The 7,082-nt window shown below is 36.3% G+C and overlaps 1 pseudogene; it reads left to right on the forward strand.

Annotated features, from left to right (window-relative positions):
* Positions 1-3,900: 3,900 nt before the first annotated feature.
* Positions 3,901-6,485, forward strand: LOC101657298 (annotated as a pseudogene).
* Positions 6,486-7,082: the final 597 nt, after the last annotated feature.

The raw sequence follows: 7,082 nt of genomic DNA on the forward strand, positions 1-7,082 counted from the left end.
TTTCGGAAGCTCTTTAATGAGAGTAGGAAGTGGGTGCCTGCTCCATACACATCCAGTTCTTCAGTCACACTTCTCTGCTTCCAGAGCACTCTTTTTATGTCTATTCTATACATTGTTGTGGTTTTTAAAGATAAGGACTGCACCCAAGAACAAAAATAAGTTTATTACGCAGTCAACTGATAATTCAGGAACCATGTTTAAAATGTCCCTAGGTTCAACTGGTCTTTATAGACAAAACAGAAGACACGTATATCTTCATTTAAGTACATAAGAAGCATTTTGAATGTTTCTACCACATCTTTCAGGGAATTTTGAAAATCAGAAAGTGCCATCCTGAGAAAATTGTCAACTTTATATGTTGTACTTAATGTATTTCCTAACTTATGACTTGAAGCAGCCAAAGTAAATTTAGCATATAGCTTGAAAACTTCATGTATTAATAGTTTTAGAATTAATTTTTAAATGATAACTATGACATAAATTACCACAATTTTAATGTACTAAAATAATGCAACTTTATTATAGTTCCTAAGGTCAGAAGTCTGACATGCATCTTATATATATAATTTATGGATTTATCTTTTTTATTGTTTTATCTTCATTTCTTTTATTCATTGTTGAATCACCAGCTAAAATAGTTGTATACAGATGCATTTTATGAGGAAATAAAGGACAAAAAAATTTTTATTTTGAAAGTATTTTCATCAAATTCCACTGTACAATTCTTATATGCTACATTTCCCCCCATGATATAAATAGCAGAAAATTAGATAGTTAATATTTTATCAGATGGATAATTATGTATTTCATAAATCATCATAATTGCTGGCTTTTCTTAAAGCTTCAGCTGCCAATCTTCTCATTAGATAAATATTCTATCTTCCAAATAGACACATTTTTGAAATTTCTATTTTTAGGAGGGACTCCTAAAAATGAGACGGCTTCAAGAGTCTGTCAAAAAACAGAATGAATAGCTAAGTGAATTTCTCCATGCCACTTTTGACACCCCCAGGTAGATGTCGACCTGGATCATTGAGAGACACTTAACATAAATAAGAATGTTATGGACGTTTCTAGTGTCCAATCATATATGTTTTTGTTTTTGCTTTCTTTTGTTTTTTTAAAACAGTAAAATGATACTTTGTTTATTCAGTATTTGAAATTGGGTCAATAAATCTCCTTATACCAATACTTAAGGAATGCAATAGAGTTGTAAAAGCTTCATTTGTTAGTTTTCTGTTCTGTTCTGTTTTCTTTTGTTTTTAATGTTTCAAAATAATAACATAGCCTTCTAGCTTAAAACATTTAAAAAGTAACCTAGAGCAAGTAGAAAGGAATAAATAATGACATTAATTAAAATGAGAATAAACAAAAATAAGCATAGAAAAAAGTCAACTAAGCTAAAAGTCAGTTCTTTGAGAAGACTAAATAAAATACATAAATAATAATAGGCAAACCCTTAGCTAATTGACTAAGTAAAACAGACAGAAGATTCAAGTTCTTAAATTAAGGAATGAATAATAATATTGTTAATATTACAATAATAAAATACATGAAAAATTTATGTCAACAAATTAGATAACATATTAATTGGGAAAATTCCTAGAATAAGCTTACCCAAACTGACTTAATATAGTGAAAAAAGTTAAGTAAAAAAAAGTTAAGTACACTGATATCAACTAGATAGTGAATTAATAACTAATAACTTAAAAATTTTGCACAAAGAATACCCTATACTAGATAACTTCACTGGTATATTTTATTAAACATTAAAAACTTGTTTATACTAAGGTTCAAATCTTCTCCCAAAAATGCAACCAAAGACAACAGTTCTCAACTCAGTGAGGCAAATATTATTGGACAAAATTATATATATATGTAATAGAAAACTACAGCCATATGATTTTAATTAATAAATAAACCAAAAATCCCCATTAAAATACTAGAAAAATTAATTCAGTAACAATTATAAAGTATCATGAGCTACTGAGGTTGATGCAAAGAATAAATTTGGCATCCAATTGTAAATATCCTTTGAAACAGGCATTTCAGCTGATGCACTATGAAAGCCATTACCTACAGCCATAGAGCCATCGAGTTATTCTGACTAGGTGACCACACACAGGACTTCAAGGCTTGTGAGTCTTTATGGGATCAGATCGCCTGCTGTTTCTCCCAGGGAGCAGCTGATGTAGCAGTCCCCCCACACCGAACAGTGCCAGGAGAGCTCCTTAATAAAAGATACTCAGTGGCAAAATGATACAGTTTTCACTTCCTGTTTCTTATTACATATTTATGTGAGTGCAAGAAAGCAGCTAAAAGAATAAATGGCAAAAATTTTGAGAATGAAAAAAATAATTTAAAGGTCTAATTCCTTGCTTCTAATTGCTCAATAAGAATGAAATGAATATTGGAATTATCATCATCTGAATGATAAAATGACATTTGAAGATAAATTATCTATATTAATACAAAATGAAATTCTAATAGCATATTTGTCTTTTATAAACTATTAATGGAATCAAATGTGTTCCCTATTTCCCCTCATTCTATTATACCCACACACCAACATCCTACAAGCATGCATACTGAATTTACACACATATATATAGGCGGCAGTGATTTTTATGACCCTTAAGTGTCTCTAATAAAACAATATATAAGAGCACCATGAGTATTTTCTATATGCAACAAAAAATTTATGAGCATCATCCCCTTCGGTGCTACATTGTGACACTGAAAAATAAACTCTATCTATTCTAGCAAGATTAATGAATAAAATATGGCTCTTTTAAACCTAGAGAATAGGTTCAAATATGATTCTCTTATAATTAAATAATAAGGTCATAGCTTATGGATCTTTTCACTGGATTCCATAAAACATTACAATCACTCAACCTCTGCTTAACAACTGCTTTCCTTAAGAAACTGATGAGAGTAACAAGGGGTAAAGAGCAATTACAAGCAGATTCCTACAGAATCTGCTACTACTTCAAAAGCTAAGAACAAGGCTGGCCCCAGATAAAATTTCTAAAATAGATAAAATTTCATTTTATCACCATTTTTATGGTCCCTTCTTTATTTTCCCTTTGTATTCTGCATTCATCTATTTTTTGCCCTAAAGCTTTCCGACCAATTTAAAATCTTAATTTAATGAACTACAAAGAATATAATGCCATGAAATACTCTGAATATTTCGTCCTTTGGCCCAGTATATCACACATATATTTAAGGGGTGGCCTGCTCGGAAGAGTGTAACACATTTGCCTGAACCCCAAATTGATAATATTAGCAATAGGAATTTAAATCGACAAGAATTATTAAAAGAGGTCAATTTCTAAATGATCGTGCTATCCTACATGCGCTCTCGTCTACCTTGGAGGGGGTAGAGCACAGTAGTTAGCACATGGAAGTTGGTTTTAGATCAGGTAGGTCAAATATTGGCTCTGTCTCTCATAATCTTAACACTATGCAAATTTTTGTATTGGTTAAAGGAAGGTGATAGCGGTCCTTGTTTTTCAAGGGAGCTTTAGATGAAATAGTTTAATATATGGAAAAATAACATAAAATACTTGGAACAGAAAAACATAATGCATATTCTGTTTTATTGTTTGCTTTTAATAGACTCATGGTGAACAACAACTACTGAGTAGAACATAACTCATGTATTGTCATCAAAGTTCTAATGTTAAGAAAATTGATCCCACAGAAGTTGGAATACTAAATCATTAGAGATGATAATTCTTACTGAAAGATTTGAAGATATATTCATAGAGAAATAAGACTATTTAGTTGTCAGGACAAAATCAAGGATGATCAACATGATTTCTATTAGAACATGGTTGGTTGAGCCGCCAGCCCCATAGGTCTGGGCAAGTCACTGGATGCAGCTGCGCTCTGTTCCACATGATGGGGTTTGTTAAAGTTGTCAAGAACTTGGCCAACTTTGAGAGATACCAAGTGAAATTTAGAAGATGATGAGAAGGCAAAATTGATTATTATGGTCGAAAATGCTTGGTAATCCAAGATAAAAGTAAGTATAACACACCCAAATATAACATTATAGTTCATGTAACCAAAGTGTGTATCATCTGTCAGATTGCTTATGCCGATACAGAAGGGGATATGATTGTGTAGTTTATGCTCACGGACTTCCCAAGTATGGTGTGAAAGTTGGCATGTCCAGTTATGGGGCAGCATATTGTTCTGGCTTGCCGCTGGCCCACAGACATCTTAATAGGTTGGGTAATGGAAAAGCCTATGAAGGCCAAGTGGAGGTAATAGGAGATGAATACAATGTGGAAAGCATTGATGGTCAACCTGGAGCCTTCACCTACTATCTGGATGCAGGCCTTGCCAGGACTACCAGTGGAAAGTGTTTGGTGTTCTGGAGGGTGCTGTGGATGGAGGCTTACCTATGCTTCACAGTACCAAGCAATTCCCTGGTTATGATTCAGAAAGCAAGGAATTCAATGCAGAAGTATATCAGAAACACATCATGTGTTAGACTACATGCATTACCTAAGGGCTGCAGGTAAGGCCCATCATATGCTGAGGATGAGGATACTTACAATAAGCATTTAAGAACAATTTAACTCCTAGCATGATGGCAATTTATAAGAAAGCACATACTCCTATTTGAGAGGATCTAGATTTTGAGAAGAAGCTTAAGAAAGATCTTAAATAGAAGAGGTAGAACCATCCCAAAGTGCCTCTTTCCCAGAACAAAGACAGGGTAGCTAAGAAGAAGGCAAGCTTTCTTAGAGGTCAGGAGCTAGCTGAGACAAAATAAATCAAACCATACTTTTCCAGGAGGGTTTCCCACAGAAAGAAAGACTATAAATTTATTCACCGAGTGAAAATGTAAACAAATGAAAGGATTTACTCAATTATTCAGCCAGTCAACATTTTAATCAATAAATCACACACACATATACAAGGTATTCCAAGTCAAACCTGGTATTTTCAAGTCAAATCCAAATCCCAGATTCCCTAGTACACACCTGTACCTCATGCCCCTTCCACCACAGACCACGTGACTTCTGCAAAAGAGCCCATAGTTTTATAAAATAGTTGACATTTTACTGTAAAAATATAGTAGGAACACAGAATTGTTCAGGGTCTGTAATTAGGGTGGAGAAGAGAGCTGACCTCCTCTGACTTCATAAGGAGGAAGGAAAAGAATGAATACCAGCCCAGGTTCAAGGCCCAGCATAGGCTTAGGCCATACATGCCTCCATTTTCCAGTCCTCTTTGTCAAATCCGACACAGCTGTCCTCCTGCTGCACTCTCTGTGCCAGCTGAGTTTCCTAATTCATTGAAATGCCCCTACAGAAGCAAACAAACACAAACTCCCTGCCATGGAGGCCATTGTGCCAATTCTAACTTAGAATTCTGACCATAAAGGAGAGAGCAGACTTCTCTCTTTTGCATTTCCTTCTCGTTTGCATTTCCAAGACCTTGACTCCGGATGGGGGTAGAATGCCTTATCTCTCTCCCACAGAGAAACTGGAGGCTTTGAACAGCTAACTTCACAGTAGCAGCCCAACACACGATCCACGGCTCCCCCACAACACGAACAACTACGGGATCAGAGATACTCAAGCTACAGTATTTAGGTCAGGCCAGCCTTGTCCTAGCCACACCCACAGACAGGCCTCCCTCCAGTTCTCTGTCTCTCAGCCACATGTTCCCTTCATCTCTGTCCTGACCTGCTTGGTACTGTTATAATACCTATGTTTTTTAATTGTGTGCTGCTGTTAAATATCAAAAGAGCATTCATTTTTACCATAAGCTTCAGCCAGAATGCACTTAGCTACAGCTTCAGGGTCCAATAAACGGAGCTTCCCCAAGGACTTGCCTGGTAGCAAGCAGCCCAGCTTGCCAGTGAACACTTGGCCTGGAGCTGTCCAAGGTTACTTGCATTGCAGGCCAAGGCGCCCGGCCCTGTGCTTCATGCTCCTCTTCCCTGCCTCTGGTGCAGGTGTGGCTTCCTGGATCGAGGACGTTCCATAAGCAGGGATTCTCAGGTCCATTCCTAGCTCTTTTCTCTTCATGGAATTAAGATTCCCACTGCAGGTGCTGAGGGAGCTCATTTGATACCAGGTATAAGGGTAAAATTCACTAATCCCCTTGTCAGAGTTTTTATAATTCCAAGTTCTAAATGTTTACAATGAATTCCATTGACACTTACACCCCAAAAATATAATTTTACCAAAGTCTTCCTCTACTTCCTCTGCCAGAAAAAGTCATTTGGCTGAAGAGTGGTGTGTTAGTCTGGGTACATTAGAGAAACAAATCCACAGAAACTCATACGTTTAAGAGAGAGTTTTATATAAAGGTTAAGTGCCCATCAAGAAAACATCCAACCCAATGCCGCCCAAGCCCACAAGTCCAACATTAACCCAGATGTCTGACACCAATCCACAAAGTCCTTCTCCATCTCAGAAAACACACATAATGATAATGACTGCAGGAGGAAAACCGAATCAGTGAGTGTGTAAGCATCTCAGTGCTGGCAGGGGTCTCCATATGGCTTCTCCAGCACCAAGGGCTGCATAGGGGTAGGTCCATGCGGCTTTTCCTTGGGGATGTCTTGTACGAAGTGAGCCTTGCCAGCTGAAGCAGGGAACTGGCTAAGGCAGCTGCACCCTGGTCTGACCATCACAAAGCAAGAGACCTGAGAACTAGAAAGACAAGGCTCACCGAGCCATTTATCTCGCTGCCCTTCAATTAACCTCACACGTGTTTATCGGCCAGGTTGACACAATAAGCTTTAACTTTATATCAAGTGGTATCAAGTCATTTGAGTCTAAGAGGCAGAATTCAAAAGGCAGTGGAATTGGAAGCACTAAAGCATTTTGTAGATTCATTAATTTTTGCACATTAATGTAAGAACTCCAAAAGAAATAAAAATAAATAATACTGCACCATGATTTCCTTTTTCCCTCCTTTTGTTATGAATATGGTATTTGGCTGTTTGTAAGAACTATCATTTTCTACACATATAACCTTATATTCTTCTTATGATTATCATATTCTATGTCTTGAAAATCAGTATTCACTACTTGATCTTCTCTCCA

The sequence above is a fragment of the Echinops telfairi genome, unplaced genomic scaffold, assembly GCF_000313985.2.
Source record: "Echinops telfairi isolate 266 unplaced genomic scaffold, ASM31398v2 ScPeMD7_3;HRSCAF=10, whole genome shotgun sequence".
In the NCBI taxonomy this organism is placed as follows: domain Eukaryota; kingdom Metazoa; phylum Chordata; class Mammalia; order Afrosoricida; family Tenrecidae; genus Echinops; species Echinops telfairi.